Raw genomic sequence first — 18,654 nt, 5'->3', positions numbered from 1 at the left:
ACACTGTAAAATAGAGAAAAAAGCAATAGAATTAAAATGTAACAGTTCAAAAATGTTTTCTCTAACAATTCACATAGGAGCTGTTGTAGTTTTTACATTCTTTTTTTTTTTAATCAAAGACGCTGCCACCATCCCGTCAACAATTATTATTCAAACTACTTAAAAACTTTAGCCATTTACTCTCATTTTCGAATGAAGGGCAGTTATCAGTGTTATCAGCTGTTACTTTCCCAGTCATTGTGACCACATTGTATCATTTAAATTAATGAAAAAGATACGAATGTCCATGCTATAAATTCAACATTCCACTGATGATGTTGAAAGGTGAAGAGAGATAGCCCCGTGTACGAAGATGTAAAATTCTCCGCTAGAAAATTTAAGTGTTCAAAAGTCTGCAATGAAATGTTGGAATTATATCAAGGTTAACTTTGTTATTTTCGATAGAAAGAGCTGGAATTCCACTATAATGTGAGTCATTTTACCATGTAGTATATGATAACCCTAAAGCTAAACAAAGTAGTAACTAAATAATATATTATGACGATAGGTATATTTCGAGTAAAGTTTTGCCCTGTCTGCAACGATGCACGTTATACGGATTTTCATTCCATGGATTAGACTAAAGGTAAGGAACTTCAAAACGTGTGAAAACTAATTGCACAAAAACTCCTTAGTTACCCAACAAGTTTTGATGGTCTCGATACTCGACTCGAACGTCTGAAAACTCGACTCAAGCCTCGATCCTCGTTGTTATCTAATATCGAGGATCGAGGTAATTATCGAGGATCGAGGTAATTATCGAGGATCGAGGTATCGAGGTAACTATCAAATATCGAGGATCGAGGCTGTTATCGAGTATCGAGGTTGTTATTGAGTATCGAGTATCGAGGATCAAGGTTCGAGGGCCGGCCAACTTACTTTTGAGCGACACTGTACCTGCGAATGACAAGCTAGACTTACTAGAAGTAAAGTACCTGTTTTGTGTTCTGATTTGACTCCTCTGACAAATTGTCATATGTGTAAGGAGCTTGAAATATCCCGCGAAATGACAGCCAAATGAGGGCTTAAAAGTGATACAATTAAGACTTTTCATTTATTTTTTCGAGTGAAAACAAGAAACTCACAATTCTTTATAAAGCGCAGCTTTTTTTCCTCATTTCTGTTTTCCTTAAATCTTTTTGTAACAAAACGACGTGCGGACAGCAGGGCCGGGCAGTTATTTCCTGCTTGGCTCACGTCCAGCCCAGCACAAGTCAGCTTTCACTGTGGTTTTCTGTGGGATTGCGCAAGCGGGGCCGGAGAGCCTTTTGATAAAATATTAAATAGCAGAGTTTATGATTGTTGATGATAGATATTTTTTATTTTATTGTATTTATCTATTCAGTTTTTTACCACAAGATGTTAGAGATAAAGGGCTAGTGATTTCAAGTGTGAGAGAGCTAAAAAGCTTTGAACCTTCATGGGAAACGGAAAATTGCCGAATATTTGTCCTATATAATGGTAGACAAAAGGAGTTTGGGTGCCTTGTACTGTAGCTATGGGTTTGGTTGTTACTCATGTAGACATTTTAAAATTTTTGAAGGAGACTAGGTTTTTGCGATGAGAACATGAACTGAGCTAGCTGTGCCAAATGAATGTTAATGGGAAATTTCGGAAAGTCTCATGAAAATAGAACCGGTATTAACGTCACATGTAAACTTTCTAATCATCCTGATAACACGTTTCGCACGATCATGATCACAAGCTCAAGATTTGCTTTATGGCTTGATGCTCCGACTAAATTACAATAACGATGGTGTGGAACTAACATTGTTTTTAAAGCAGCTGGGAGTCTTGTGATGAAAAAATTGCATTTGATTTTAATTATCATCGTTGCTTTATTCAAAAGCCGAATATTTCGCTTTCTGCTTAATAATTTGCAGTAGAAGAATTGCACATGAAGTGATTTACAAAGACTGGGTAAAAGTGGCCAGACATGTAATCGATTAACTTGCAGTGAGTCGGTAATAACAAAAACAAAAACAAAAATTTAATCATAAGATAGGCATATTCGTGCGTGCATAAAAGTACACATACTAAGGTAGGAACTGTTTTTCGCCGGATTATCACTGACTTTGTTTGTTGTTTGCTGCGAGTGAACGCTTATTGAAGCATGGTAAGAAAGGCTGTCAGTCGGAAGGTTCAGTCAATTATCAGTTCAGTTCATTTATAATTTTTTTACTGCATCTATTGTTAGTGAACAGATGGCTTCTTGAGAAAGGTTTCACCCAACAATGAAAAAGACTGGCAAATTCTGGATATCAGGGAACGCTGCAAAAACAATAAAAAAAATATGATACGAATAAAATTTAGAGCCGATGTCTCTTTCTAGCTTCTGAGCCCTAATCGATGTTTGTTTTATTTTCATATGGTAGTTTAATCGTGATGCCAATGGGAAAGCAAGTAATCAATTTCTTTTCGTTAAGGTTTTTCCTATAACGGAGAATCGGTGTCGATGATTAGAATTTTAAGCTCAACCCCACGGAACAACAATCCAGCGAAAGCTTTGTTTGTTTTTGTTTTTCATATTTTAGGCCTTCGTACTTATTTTCTCTTAAACGTTGAAAACAAGAGCATTTGAAATTTGAACTTCCGCCCCCGATTGGTAAATCATATAAGACGAACACGTTACTGGTTCAGAATCTCAATTCAGTAGCCCCGTAACATTAGCCTTTTCGGCAAGGACATAAATAACACATTAACAGCCGATTTATGGGTAACCTCGGCCATCAGGTCAGCTATTGTGTCTATAAATGTTTACCCAGACTTCATCTAGGATTTGATAAACAGTATAGAGATTTCCATGATTTTGTGGTTGATAAGCTATTTACTGAGAGCTGAAAAGGAAATCAGATTACAGTTCAGAAAAAAATGTGACTTACGGGGTGTTGGGTGTACAATGGCACCTGTAGGCGACTAAACCGAAAAAAGAAAACAAAACAAAACAAAACCGTGAAAAGAATTCTTTTTATGAGGAGGTTTCTTCATCGAAAGTCCCAGCGAAAAATTGCACTTTTTTCAATGATTATGGCCTTCAAATGAATGAAGGGGGGTGATTTTCTAAAGAAACTGTGGTGCTGCGTCTTCGGGGGTTATTTCATTATAATTTGGTTTTATGAACAGAGTTGACTGTTAAATTCTTTGAGGCGACCAATTCACATTATCAACCCAGTAAAATTATCAATTACCAAATTATCATGGCCCCTAGTTTAGTTTGATTTTTATTTTTGTTTTATGAAGAGCCACGTAAATTCACCTCAAGGTAGTCCTTAACGATAGAATGGAACGTTTTCCGGTTAAGTTTCGTAACACTGAGATCTAAATAATCACAGAGACCAATGAGATAAAAGGAAGATATTACATGCGACCAATGAGAAAACAGTGCAAAAACATGTAAATCGCCTTGAGAGAAAGAAAAATCACCCTGTCCAAGTAGCAGCTGGTTTAGTTCTATACCTTTATTACTTATGAGGGCCGCGTTTACTAAACCAATCACAAAGCTAGTAGAGCAAAACCAATGCAAGGGTGGATTACTTTGTTGGCTAAATTAAATTTACCCTGCTAAGTGGATTGATATTATTTAGAAATCAGCCTTTTAAGCTGCAGCCTGAAGAGAAAATCTAATTCATAGGTACATTTTCTAAAGCTTAGTCGCGACAGAATCTAATTATATCTTTGAAATAAAATTTCGTTAAGGTATACCCACTATCCTTCGTTCGCAGTAAAATCACGAAAAACACTTAAACGAGACAAAATGAAACTGTTTGCGAATATACTGGTAAGTAACCTGCGTCGAAGGTTAAGTTTACGAACGACAAAAATTTCCAAACTTAAAATTATCTGCGCGAAAGAAAAAATAGAAAGCTCTGTGCAATAAATGTGAGCTTAGATAGGTTTAATCTAATGGCCTTAAAAAACGCCGTTTAAAGTAAGATCGAGAGCAATTAGGCAGTTGCAACTTAATTCCTTACAAACTCTTTTCAAACACTTCCAATGGCGACATTAGTAACGTTTCAAACCCATTAAGGGGCCCCCATCGGCTCTAACTCATGCCATAAGCTTTCCAATCATTTCATCAATTTTAAAAGGAAAAATAAGAAAAAACATATAGCTAATGTCCTATTGAAATAGAATTTAAGGCCTTTCGACACTGGCCTCATTCGCGCATCCTGTTCTGTACCTTTACAGATAATTACTGAACTGTGAAAGAAAAAAGCGTCGAATTTGGTGTCATCTTTCTGTCAAAAACATCGCGAAGGAAACTGGAGCGGAAAGGAAAGAACTAAATCACTAGAGGAAAAGTTTTAAAAACTTAGAAAAACAAAAAAGCTCAGGAGCTAAACGCTCCTTTATGTGACACCAGGTCACGGCATGGCGGCAAATAATACAACAGTCAGTTATAATTTCACCTCTGCAAACAGTTCGTTGTACTTCTGCCAAAAACTTCCATACCTCATCTGGGATTTCAGTGATACAACGTTACCGTGGACTTTAAATGTCATGATATTTATTGCTGCCCCTATCGCCACTCTCCTAAACATTTTGGTGATTCTCGCTTTGACGAAAAGCAGAGAACTGCAAAAACTCTCCAATATTTTGCTGAGAAGCATGGCTGTTACTGATCTCGCAACAGGAGCTATAACTATGCCAATATCTGCCATAGTCGATGTTCTAATGCTTACCCAGGTTTCAGTAGAGCATATGTGCACGTTCGATTCAGTTGTTAACAAATGCTTGATCTTCTTGATGTCCAATTCTTCGTTATATCACTTAACAGCCATTGGTTGGGAGAGACACATGGCCATAAAATGTTGGACGGATTACAGAAACAAAGTAACCAAACGTCTCCTTAAAATACTCGGAGCCACTGCTTGGCTATTGGCAATCCTAAAACAGATTCCAACCGTTGCGATGATCATCATTGGTGTGGACCGAAAAATTGTTGATCGATGGCTTGAACTTGAAATGATTCTGGTTGTAACTTGTTTGTTCGCCATCGCATATTTTTACATTATGGTGTTCCTCGGACTTCGGAAGCGAAAGCAAAACCAAACTAGCCAGGTTACTAGCATGATGAAAGCCAAACTCGAATCTAAAGTTGCTAAGACAACTGGGTTATTAACAGCTGGACTTCTGATTCCGTTTGTTCCTTCGGTCGTCATTGCCACGTTGGGTAACTTTTCCCCCGTTTTTCGCATGAACTCCACATTCCGGTTATCAGAGGTTTTCGTGCAGTTCAACTCTATAATAACTCCTGTCTTGTACTTCTACAGGGATCGTCGTTTTCGAAACGCCGTTCAAGAGTTGTTGGGGATGAGAACATCAGCGAATAACCAGCAATTCGCTGATGCTGCACACTCCTCTAAGAAAAATGACTCCAGCACTGCATCAAAAGAGCTACGAGCACGCAACGGGAAAACAAGTAGCTCGATACAGAAAACATTCTCCTCCACTGACATCGCCGGAAAAGTTGACGAGAAACCTAAAGCGGCTCTTGGAAGATCCATCTCTGATCCAACGCTTTATAAGTGTCCTGGTGATGCAATTGTTTCGTGCGGTTTCCCGCCGGACGAACCCTCGTCAGCCATCATGGCAATCACTACAGTCCGACATGAAAGCTCCCAGCAACGTAAAGGGAGAAATAGCAAAGGAAAAGTTTACCCTCAACCAACACACACCATATATACAATTTCACCGAGAAGCTCCAAAGATCTGACTCGTACAAAACCAAGGTCGAAATCCTACGACAATAAGGCTTATGCGAATATTTCTGACTGTTTCCAGAAGGGGTCAGAAACAAACAAAACGAACAGTGAGACATGAAAAGTCATATTCCCAGGTCTAGAAGTACCAACGACTGGATGTGACACACTTTTAAGGGAGGTAGTGAGAAAACCAAATTTTTTTGTAATACCGAGTGAATGTTCTGTATAGTTAAGCATTTATTGGAAAATATATCGCAAGTTCAGTTGAGGTTAGATAAAGCGCACAAAGCGTACCATCAGCGAGTTAGACCTTGTTGGCTCGTCATTTCCCCCCCCCCCCTTTTTTTTACGAACTATTCAACCATTAAAGTTTAATCTTAAAATATTTAACATAGAGCTGAACCGGCTTTTGTTCATTTTTTCTGTATCTGCCTTGGGCATTTCAAATATTTTATTCCGAAAAATAAAATTGTTTTCCCAAAAATGTCCAAGTTTTTATCAGAGACGAGCCCTTCCAAAGACTTAAAATTAAGAAAAAAAACAGCTCCGTAGAATGCATTCTCTGCTCTTTCTCCAGCAGGGAGATAAACTGAACGAAATCGTAGTTGAAGAGGAGATTAAAATTTGAGTCTTTCCATTTTCCAATTATCGTAATTACAGTTATCTTAAAAAAATTAACAGTGCAAATGATGAAATAGATTAGTTTTTGTACTTTTGTGGGTTGGGGTACTTCTTTTTCCCATTCACCTACATCAATTAAAGAAAAAATAAAACTATTTTCAACCTGCTTTCGAAAAAAAACAATGCAGTGCATTAAGGACGTTCATGATTAATACAATACTCCCTAAATAATAAATGACAATATTTCTCCAAAAAGATGTTTTCTTCAAACCTGAGAGTTCTTGTTCTGTAATGGAAATGCTTGGAAAATAAATAAGGAAATAGGTATTCTTGTGTTAAGATCTAAAATTAAGTAAGCGACACAAATGCACTAAAACAAAGATTAGTCTAACAATAATTATGATTAAAAAAAAACACCAACGAAAATAACTCCCAAAACATTAAAAAAAAAAAAACACATAAACAATTCCAAGTAAATGTGAAACCAAACAAAATTTGAGATTAAGCTGTTAATATTTATTTCATAAAAGTCATTTTCGCTAGATATCAAATCTTCTACACAAATTCTTAGTTGTTTAGTTGATATCTTTCTCCTACGATCTACTATGTTCAAACTAAGAACTAAAGATTGAAGATTATGGTGCAACTATGTTATAGTATCAAGTGAAGTTACATGCTGTGAAGGATAGAAAAGAAAAGTGTAACGAGAGTGCTCTATGGATTATTCAATAAATTACAGTCTGAACGATTTTTATAGGAAAATCGTGGTATTTTTAACTTCCTCCACGCAAAGTGGAGTAGATACAGAATTTCATTAAAACATGTTAAATTTGCATTAACTGAATTGCTCAATTCCTTTCAAATACAATTTCCTGCATAACAGCTTGAAAAAAGTCGCTATAATTGGAGGAAACAATTGTAACTTATAACATTATGTAGAGATAGAAAAACTAGAAATAAAAAGCTTATAAAGTTTAAGGTGCTATTTTTAGTCTTAGGAGAGCCACCCGCATTCGATAGTTTTTGGCATGCGTCAAAACAAAGAGATAAGCTGGCCTCAACAGGTACAATCGCTGCTGGACTTTGAATTTATTTTTCTCAGAACGATCACTTTTTAACTATGACTTTGAGCTGACGCCGGTTTTGTTAACTCATGTTCATCAGTAAGACAGAACGTTGAGTAATCGTTTTGCTTTTAGACTTGAAGTGTGCCTGATATAACGAATATGACCTTTTTAAAGCTTTTTCTGCGATTTTAAACATTTGAGTATCACTGATATAATGTGATCAGTAGAGACTTGCTGAAGCAAAGGCATACAAAAAACCAGGAAAGATTTATTGCTGCTCGACGTTCGGAATCATCATGACTCCATTATCAAGAGACTAGTTTACTAGCATGCAACTAAGGAAAGGTACAAGGTAAGCATAAATTACAATAAACGGCCGAAACAAATACCTTGGCGCGGATGGAATCTGTTTGCACGTTCAGTGTTGGTTTACGCACGCTAATGTACAATATTTCTTTAACGAGGGAATCAAATTTGCCGCTACATTTCGTAATGATGTGAAATTGCTCAATGCGTTCAGGCATTTCACTATTGTGTTGGAGGTTATAATGATATAACTGAAGTTTCATTTCATTTCTATCTCATCTTTACTTTCATATCAGTAAATTAACAGACTTTGAAAGAAATTCCACGTCCCAGTCGGCATTGAATTAAACATGTTTTCAAACGATCACCCATTTGATATTAATCCTTTCTAATATAATGTTACAAGAGGAAAGACTACATCAAAATTATGAATTCCATAGAGGGGACAAAAATTGTAAACACTAGACAGTTTTTGAGCTCCCTTCCAATTCGCTCTTTGTACATTCATTACACATCCATTTCAACCCGTTACTTTATCCGGAACAGTTACTTGCGATCCCGAAAGCGACATACTGTTACGGCAACCTGGCCAGACAACATATTTTTCTTAGTCTGAAATCTAAACAGTTCGTGAGCCGGGTATCGTTCACACCGTTCCAATAGTTACTGCCATGAAAAAATAAGAGGCTGGAAATGAAAGGCCATTTTCAATAAACTAAAATTCAGAACTCACATCGAAGTTGAGGGATCAATTACTTTTATTCCCCCAAGCCTCGGAGCCATAATAGAATTTTGATATATCGAAAAGAAATGTAAGAGATGGAAGGATCTCAAAACAAAATGAAAAGAAATAGCAGTCTTTTGTGACTAAGAGGTGTAACCACAGCCTAAGAATACTGCATGGATGACTATGCATGTTAAGACTGTTGGATCCCGAAATTTTCAATGGGTGAGTAGCAAATTAAACAGCATAAAACTAAGTGGCTAACGGCAAGAAAAAAAAGAACCTTTTTTCTAGGAGTAGCTATAGTCCACCAAAACAAGCAGTTTGTTTTTCTAAGTTATTTGCTAACAGATAAGCACTCGTCCAAGGCTGAATCTTGGTGATTTACTGCTGTTTTTGACACCGAGGTGGACTTTTACTGTTATAGTCAAGTACTTACAGAAATCCTTTGTTTGATAAAATTATTCATACACTGGTTGTCATTACCGCAGCACTTAATCCCAAGTCTCCTTCTCCCATCTGGTTAGGCGGCTCACCACTGTTCTCACTACCACTTTCAGGTCTGACCCTTACTTCGTTGGTGTAACTCAGTGTTACATTCATATTGAGGATGCCTTCGTCCCTATCTGTTGCCTCGGTTTCTGTCTACATTAAAACAAAACCCGTAAAAGCTTAGCCAGGGTGATATTTCATTGTGAGTTTAAGTTGCACATAAGAGCCGGAGATCATCTCCAGGAGGAAATCTACTACCCTGGATGGGATGCTAGTTCATGACAGGTTTATACCCTCTCCTCCCCTCCCTCCTCTTCCCTGCATTTTTCCCGGTTTCGCTGTTAGTTAACTGGCACTAATTGATACTCCTGGGTGACAGAGATGAAAAACGCCTGCGCTTGTCACTTTGTAAGTCTTATGTGTGAAACCAAGGAAGTCAAGGAAACGTCACGCTGTAAGGAGGGTTAAGCTTAAACTAAAAACTTTCGCTACAGAAGTTCTTTTAACAAGGGCACAAGTTATATTTGGCACATCATAATTTTATTCTTGAGTCATTTCTGAAATTTATCAAACTAAGAGCTAGTGTAATTCGTGTCGTTTGGTGTGCTGAGGGTCCACAGCAATAGTTGTCAGCTTACGTTTACAAAATAGAGATAGAAGAGGTCGAAGAGTGTCATAAAATGATGCAAAAAGTTGGCAAGGACAAACCTAATTTAATTTGAGAATTTGGCGGTTCAGAACACGCCAATGAAACAGGACACGTTCCTGTTTAGGACCAGGTTAGGTTTATCGATCATGGCTTTCATTGGTACAAACGTAAGATTAAAGAAGCCAATCACATAAAACTTCAACCCTCTAACATCAAAAGATATGACGGAGTCGAAATTCCGAGAACATGGATGCAAACTATCAAAAACCAAAGCAACCATCAGAAACAAAGCTCAACTATAATAGAATAACACCTAACAGACGGAATAATAACAAGCCGGGATCGAAATGCATCAATTACAGCGCGCCATAACACTCCAATAACAATGATCCAATGTGCTCTAAAAAGCGACACGTAAAACTTTAGATCGCGTCGCTTTACAAAAACTAGTAGTGAAGGAGTCGAAACGTTGCGATCAATGCATTATACATTTCTTACATCGTGAGACAAACGATTAAACATTCAGTTATCTAGAAGGCCCCTCTTCCCAAATTTCAAATAGTACCGTTGTATCAGGCCGTGATCTTGAGAGGAATCTTGCAAGAGGACTACGCCACCCCGTTGAAGTCTCTGTTAGAGGCTGGCCATAGTTGGTAAGAAAAGGTTTCATATACGTAATGGTTGTCAAGAAAATTAGAATAAGTATTGCTTTCACTACCTTTACCCTGCACCAATAAAAAGACCCCCAATGCAATGTGCTCTGTTATGCTGTAAGGCAGGCAGGAAGTAGTGAAAGAAGAGCGCGAAAGAAGGGAAGAGGGTTTCTTCCTCGTTCCCATTCTCTTATGTTCGTCAAAAGCCGGATAAAAAAAGTCCGTGAAGAAATTTGATGAATAGGTCATTTTCGATATATCAAAATTCTAACATGCCTCCGAGGCTTGAAGGAAGGGGTGGGGGGGGGGGGGGGGGAGAGATGAAACAAGATACATTAATTAGTCATCCCAAAAGCTCGGTATTGATATGGCTAAAATGGCCTATTAACCAATTTTAAGATTGGACCTTCGCCTCCCAGATATTGGCTGGCTATTGGTTACCACCACCGGCTGATCTACCAGGCCTCATATTGGCAACGGGGTAAACATTTCGATTTTTTAAAATGACCTCTACAAAGTGCATGTTTATGGCAGACATATAGCTCCCCTTCTTTCCGAGTCTAAGCCACATGGAATCAAGGCCATTCCTTCAAAACTCGAAAGTAGAGGTTAGAGATTCAGTTAAAAGTGTATCAATTTTTGTTAAAGAGCACGGGTTAAACTTGATCAAAAACAGACTTGGAGCTAACAAAAGAACGCCCTTAACGCCCATGGTTCGAATCCCGTACAGGCCTGATTTTTTTCAGGTCTGATTTTCGCTATTGCTTAAATAGCGCTATCTACTCCGAGGATCGTACATCATACGTATCTAATACCACAGTTCAAAATATATGAACTTCATATACTTCATTGTATCTGATTTATCACTTTCACGGGTTTATTACGAATCAACTTAACGGCCTGCTCCCAGTTGGCTTGTTAGCTCAATTGGTAGAGCGCTGCACTAGTATCGCAGAGGTCAGTGGTTCGAATCCCGTACAGGCCTGATTTTTTTCAGGTCTGATTTTCGCTATTGCTTAAATAGCGCTATCTACTGCGAGGATCGTACATCATACGTGCTCTTAACTTTATTAACATGAGAAATAAACGTAGATGTATATTTCAGTTCGTTGCAGTGGCATTTGCCAATCACCCTTTTTTAATAAAAAAAAACACCAAAAGTTTCGTAAAAACACCCATTCGTGCTGTTTTTCCCAGCGATCCGCAACAAAAAAGCTAATAAGCGCACAAGCCAACAAGTCAGGAATCTTGACTCTATTCTGAAAACAGTTTACAATAATTACCATGATGACATGACCTCTATAGCTTTGGTGACATCTTTTCACCAAGTTCATGGAGTAAAACTAAAACAAATCCAATAAGAATTAAAGTAAATTGCGATCATATGAAACATGTAATCATTCCATATCTACATTGGTTGGTCTTGCATAATCTCTCCTGTAGTTCCATCCATGACATAAAACTGATGTAGGTGGGGACGAACCCGCTTTGCTTTAGGGGGCGAACTTACAAAGGTGGCAGGGAGCTAACTTGAAAAGAGGGCAAAACCTCCATCAAACCAAGAATAAAGCGCAGCTTCATTTGTTGAGCTGTTCCAATGTATGCAACTACACCAATTTCGCGGAGGTCAAAAAGCACAATTAAAATGCAACGCAAGTAATGGAACTCTTTCACAAAAGGATATTTGACATCAATTTCGTACCACTTTCTAAAGATCCAAGCGCTTTCGTCATGAGCCTGTGCAGATCCACGACTGTTGTCTCCCTCCCACAATATTTGAAAATTAAAAAGAGAAAAGTTAATCCAATAGACAATTACAAACTGAACGAAAATAACTTGAACTATTTTACAAGTAATTCTTGGTTCTAACATTAATGTAAGAGAGCCAAGAACTTAGTTTCCAACAATGGATGATAATGGTCTCCAAGTTAAGTAGCCCTGGTTGCCTCGAGAAAGGCAAGTAACATAGAATACTTATACGGAAAGAAAATACAGTGTTGACCGCCTCTCTTCTTCTTCAGGATCCACGCCAACTCCGAAAAACACATGGAATTTATTTTCAAAATTAGATTTGATTAATAACAGAACTCACATAAGATCGGACTACATATAATCTTACTCCGTTGTTCAAAGAAAACTACTTAATTCTTTCGAAAAATGAATGTTTTCTTCTAAAAAATGGAGCTATTGTTAAGAGAGTGACTAGCGAACTGTTCGGAACTCTGAGAGTAAATTAGATTGTACGAGACGGAGGTGATTTCAAAATGACTTTGACAAATTCCTGCAAATGGACGTGTCTCTACTTAGATATAGTTACCTTATGACTCAAACCTACGTAGAACGGATAAAAGATTTAAAAATAATACTGATACACTATGGAAGATTGAGAGTGAAAAAGGGCTCTGAGTAAGCTTGAGTAAGCAGACATGACTCAACTGAGCCAGACGCTTAAAGTAAGTGCATTCGGGTCACTCACTCTTAGACAAAAAGCGAGAGCCTCACACTTGGTCGATTTGAAATGACTCCCCGGAGTACTCCTTAAGTTATACCTCGTTCATTTTTACCACCTTTTTTGGTAGAAGGACAAAAATAACCGAGCACTCAACAACGTGAACTCCACACCAGTTCAATCGCTCGTGTCGTGTTTTAATTCATAAAGAGGTTTAATCCATAGCGTGTTTCTCAATTTTGGTTACAAATTTTGTTAAATTTGAAACAGCCGGATGTTGCGTCTACCAATTCTGTGTTTAATCACACAAGCAGCTAACAGATCGGACTGACTCCCAAACTGGCCCCAGTTTTTCAAAGGGTGGAAAACGCTATGCACTGGGTAAATCTCTATCTGGTGGATATCGCAGTATGTTTTGTCACCCTTATACGCCGGATGGCGATTTATCCGTTATTTGTAAAACTGGACCCTGGACTCCACTTAGGGCACTCATTATCCTTGATAATGCGACCCTGCTCACACATTCTTTTCCTTGAAAGTACAACCTTAAGATTACCAACCTGCAAACACCATCATGTGCTGAAATTTGTAACTAATCTTTCTGTGTCTTCCCAAATTTAATAAAAATGATAATGGATAAATGTTGAAAAGCCTTCCTAGAGCCATGGCAAGCTAAACATCGAACAGTTAAGAATCAATAACTAATGAATGACCAAGAAACAACAAGATAACGTTAAATCCTGACACTAAGAGATCTGTTGCTTAGGAAGGTTAATAGTTAAACAACCGTATCGGCGAACCTAGTTGAGAGAAGTAAAAGCTGAAAAATTATCTTTGAAGCATGCTTTTGCCAGTGCTTTTGCGGTACACAACGTCCATTCGCTTTACAATCGTTTCGGACTGACTGACCGAAAGAAACTCCTAATAATTTAACTGTGTCACAAAAAGTGAACACAAAAGCAAAAGATCGTGCTCTCTCTTGGAGCTCTAAACATAAACTTCAGCGCCGTTGCTTTCATCTCTGATTTTCCGCCTTTCGTAGCCCGTCAAAAAAACTATCTGTAGCTCTGTATAAATTGAGTCTTTTATAGCACAGACGTAAAAAGGCCTGTTTGTGTCTACTATTCTGGGTATTACTAATATTAAAACATCAAAATAATAACAATACACTGTAAAATAGAGAAAAAAGCAATAGATTTCAAATGTAACAGTTCAAAAATGTTTTCTCTAAAAATTCACATGGGAGCTGTCTTAGTTTTTACATTCTTTTTTTTTTAATCAAAGACGCTGACACCATCCTGTCAACAATTATTATTCAAACTACTTAAAACGTTTAGCCATTTACTCTCATTTTCGAATGTAGGGCAGTTATCAGTGTTATCAGCTGTTACTTTCCCAGTCATTGTGACCACATTGTATCATTTAAATTAATGAAAATGATACGAATGTTCATGCTATAAATTCAACATTCCACTGATGATGTTGAAAGGTGAAGAGAGAAAGCCCCGTGTACGAAGATGTAAAACTCTCCGCTAGAAAATTTAAGTGTTCAAAAGTCTGCAATGAAATGTTGGAATTATATCAAGGTTAACTTTGTCATTTTCGATAGAAAGAACTGGAATTCCACTACAATGTGAGTCATTTTACCATGTAGTATATGATAACCCTAAAGCTAAACAAAGTAGTAACTAAATAATCTATTATGACGATAGGTATATTTCGAGTAAAGTTTTTCCCTGTCTGCAACGATGCACGTTATACGGATTTTCATTCCATGGATTAGACTAAAGGTAAGGAACTTCAAATCGTCTGATAAACTAATTGCACAAAAACTCCTTAGTTACCCAACAAGTTTTGATGGTCTCGATACTCGACTCGAACGTCTGAAAACTCGACTCAAGCCTCGATCCTCGTTGTTATCTAATATCGAGGATCGAGGTAATTATCGAGGATCGAGGTATCGAGGTAACTATCGAATATCGAAGATCGAGGCTGTTATCGAGTATCGAGGTTGTTATCGAGTATCGAGTATCGAGGATCAAGGTTCGAGGGCCGGCCAACTTACTTTTGAGCGGCACTGTACCTGCGAATGACAAGCTAGACTTACTAGAGGTACAGTACCTGTTTTGTGTTCTGATTTGACTCCTCTGATAAATTGTCATATGTGTAAGGAGCTTGAAATATCCCGCAGAAAAGAACTGCAACAATCCCTAGAGGGAAACAGATTGAAAAAGATTGTACAGTTTCAACAACAATGCACATGGAAATGATAATAATAATAATAATTATAGTAGTAATAATAATAGCGCACTAAATATATCCAGAATAAAATATTAGAATAGTAATAACAATTGTGATAAGAATCGCTCGCGTTCTGACTCGTTAACGAAAGGAGGTATTTAGCCTGGAATTGCGAGTTAAAAACGAGGCCAAGTGATATTGTTTCGTATCTCTTATTTCGCGCTCAGGATAAAAACACACAGTATTGTTGCTGTTTTCTTTTTCCTCATTTATTCAATTATGCGAAAAAAAAACTGATATCACACTCATCGCTTAGTGCCGGTTTTCGCGTGCAATTTAACGCGGAATTCACGAGTCAGGTAATTAATTTTTCTATCATTTTTACCGTACTATTAATATTGATATCATTATAATTTAATCACTTTCACCAGAGTATGGTGAGGGTCGCACAACAGAGCGAGGCTCCAAATTAAGTGCGCCCAATATCCCACCCATCCCACCCCAGGGGAGGACATCCATCACACAGTAATCTCGTGTGTGGGAAACTAAGGTCTCCTACCCCAACCCTGCAGGAGACGGGACCTCCATTTATTCGTCCCTATCCGAGAAGACTAGAATATCTAACCATTTCCTGATGTTATAGAAAGGCAGAAAATTCTTCTCAATTATTTTAAGATCCTGAGTGTTGGTCCGGCCGGGGCTCGAACCCTCGACCTCCCGCACAACAGTCCAGCGCTCTATTCATTGAGCTAACCGGGAGGCGGTGAGTGTAACAATAATGAGTGTAACAATTATTATTTCCACTATCATTAGTATTATTATTATAATTAGTAATGGTTATGTGACTGAGTGGAGTGCAATTCAGTCTGTAATCATATGAATGTCTAACCAAATCAGACGACTACGCTGCGAGAGTGCGATTTGTTAATAGAGAGAGTTAGCACCGCGTTTGCGTGAAACAGCAAACTTCAGCTTTCCCTTTCACGTTTCACGTACAATAGCGTGAACCCTGCTGTTTTAGCTTGGCGTAGCCTCATGCCATGGTGTATCTGAAGGCACTCTTGTATGACTTACAAGAAATACAAGGTGGCCTTTATACGGCAATGACGTCTACTCTGTGAGAGAAAAAGTGAAGCTAAATCTTACATACATGGCAAACGGGAAACAGGTTACTTTCACGAAGAAACGGTAAAGCGCAACCGGCAAACGTGAAATGGGGGCGGGGGGGGGGGGGAAACAATGTCATGTGGTCACTCTTGCCGACCACGTTTCACATAAACGCGGTGTAAAATCTCTCTTGTTGCCAGTATGATTACTGACAGAACAGGACGACATGAAGTCCTGTTTCAAATTTATCATAAGCATTACAATTTCAAAAAAAAAAAAAAAAAGCAAAATTAGTAAAAATTTACACTGGAAAGTTGTCTCCATTAGAGACACTGTCTAAAGTAAGAAAAATCCTCCATTTTGGAAATTCCCCAATTTTCCACGGAAGTAGTTGTTCCTATGGTTATTGCAATCAACTCTATGATTGGCTGCTATGACTTCCCCTTTACAGGTGTCAGATTATAGCCAACTGGCCGACTGCAATGTCCAATTTATTACAACTCTATTGTAAAAAATAGGGAAAAGTAAAGCAGAAAATCCACCAATCACGTTTGAGGAAATTGTAATGCTTACGATTAAAACAATAACAGGGCTTAAACGACAAGACATCCATCAGGTGCCGTTTTGCTTGCTATGAGCAAATTGCTGATCATGTTAAGTGAAAACTAATTCTCAAATTTATGGTAATAATAAAAATCACAGTGGAAAACTACCAGTGAGTGCTTTCTTTATTTAGTACATTCCCAACATTATTCTCACCATAAGGTTTTTCTCCATGAACTCCAATTCCTTTCGAAGGTTATTTATAACGAGGTTCACAGCTTCCCTTTACCTTTGTTAATTGACCTTGTTTTATTCGGAAGGGGTTTGATTCGTTTGCGATTCAGTCCTCAGCTTTCTAATTCACATCTCTTGCATGGCAATATTTTGAAATATGAGCAGATGGTTCAGCCTCTCAGGTATACGATCTTATTGTAAACGTTCAATTTCCTAACCCTCACGACGAAATTGTACCGTTTGCAGTTGGTAATATAGGGTGAACCTTTCGTTAGCTATTCCATATCTATTTGACCAATACTTTGACTATATATCATGGCGGTTGTCGTGTGGACGGACAAAGGTTCCGGTAGCTGGACACTACACTGAGCAAATGAATCACTGCAATATCCCAGGCTAGAAGTGGATCTTTCCAAGGTTATGTAAACGGCCCATTTATGTTCACCAGCAAGTTGAAAGGCAGCGGATTTTGTAGTTTGCTGGATGACATTCTCCCCGCTGTACAATTTCATCTCTCCTAATTTACAGGACTCTTTTCGTTTTGAAGATCGATTGGCATTAGTGGTTTTCTGTAGTTTTTTAAGACCTAACAGCTTTCGTACAGCGTTCCTAAACCGGCGTTATCTATAACAGTACAAAATCGGATTAAGTGTGGAGTTCAGCTGCAAAAGTGTCTCTGCTAATTGAAAAGCAAAATTTGAACGAGCTAGTGGGAAAATATAACCTAAAGCATCCATGAATGCTGAACAAAACAAGGAAAAAACAAGTCCAGCGGTTATCGAACCAGTTGTCTTGGCAATTTTAGATTCGATTTTCACATACAGCATACTAGAAAGCTGGCTAGTTTTTTTCTTTCGCCTCCTCACTCCGAGGAAGACCTTGATGTAAAAGCATGCGATAGCGATTGAACAACCAAGGGACCATAACAACCTCGACTGAAAGCCAGGTGCCGTGGACTTTTTCTAAAATACTTATTGCCATCACTATAACAGCTGAGCCTTGTTTGAAAAAAGCCGATAGCTAAGCAGTTAGCGCAAGTTTTTTTGAGGAGGCTTTTGGTTACTTTGCTTTTGTAGTCCATCCCACGTTTTATGGCCATGTATCTCTACCAAGCAATGGTTGTCAATTGAAATAAAGATGATAACGACGGGAAAAATATCATGGGTTTGTTTAACAGGGAATCTAATATACAAAAATATTCTAAAGAAACCTGGCCGAGCATTAAAATAACGATTGTTGCAGATAGTAGCATAGTTATAGCTCCTGTCAGGAGATAAGTGACCGCCAAGCTGCACAGCAAAATGCTCGATTTGCTTTTTCAGCTCTTTCCTTTTCTTCAAAGCCATCATTCCTGTAACGTTTAAGACAGCGGTGATGGGAGATACAATAAATGTAATGACCGCTAAAATTCAAGGGGAAGTCGTATGAGTCAAATCCCAGAGTAGGTATGGAAGTTTTTGGCATAAAAAAACTGACCTACTGGCCGAAGTAGAGTCGTAATTGGTTGCTGATGAGTTATCTAGGTCCATGCTGATCTAGCATCGCAGACGAGCTTAAATCGCGGCAGTTTTCAAAGTAACCTTCAGCTCTGGCGTTGTTGTCAGTCTCAGACCCTTTGCCGCTACTTAAATCTGTTAAATAAATAAAAGGACATAACTGAAAGCGTAAACCCTATTGATATCGAGATATCTTATCCCCAATCTTCCTTAAAGGGATGCTAAGCATGTTAGGCTAACATCAGTTTTAAAAAGACGTAGTCTCTCTAGAAGTGGTCCGATGCATTTCGGTTGAAAAAATCGATTTCTTTCAAACTTTGCCTCTCTC

The 18,654-nt window shown here is 38.1% G+C and overlaps 1 pseudogene; it reads right to left on the bottom strand.

Annotated features, from left to right (window-relative positions):
- Positions 1-17,105: 17,105 nt before the first annotated feature.
- Positions 17,106-18,236, bottom strand: LOC148726582 (adrenocorticotropic hormone receptor-like; annotated as a pseudogene).
- Positions 18,237-18,654: the final 418 nt, after the last annotated feature.

This window comes from Stylophora pistillata, chromosome 7, assembly GCF_964205215.1.
Source record: "Stylophora pistillata chromosome 7, jaStyPist1.2, whole genome shotgun sequence".
Taxonomy (NCBI): domain Eukaryota; kingdom Metazoa; phylum Cnidaria; class Anthozoa; order Scleractinia; family Pocilloporidae; genus Stylophora; species Stylophora pistillata.
This window is presented reverse-complemented; position numbering and strand designations above follow the sequence as displayed.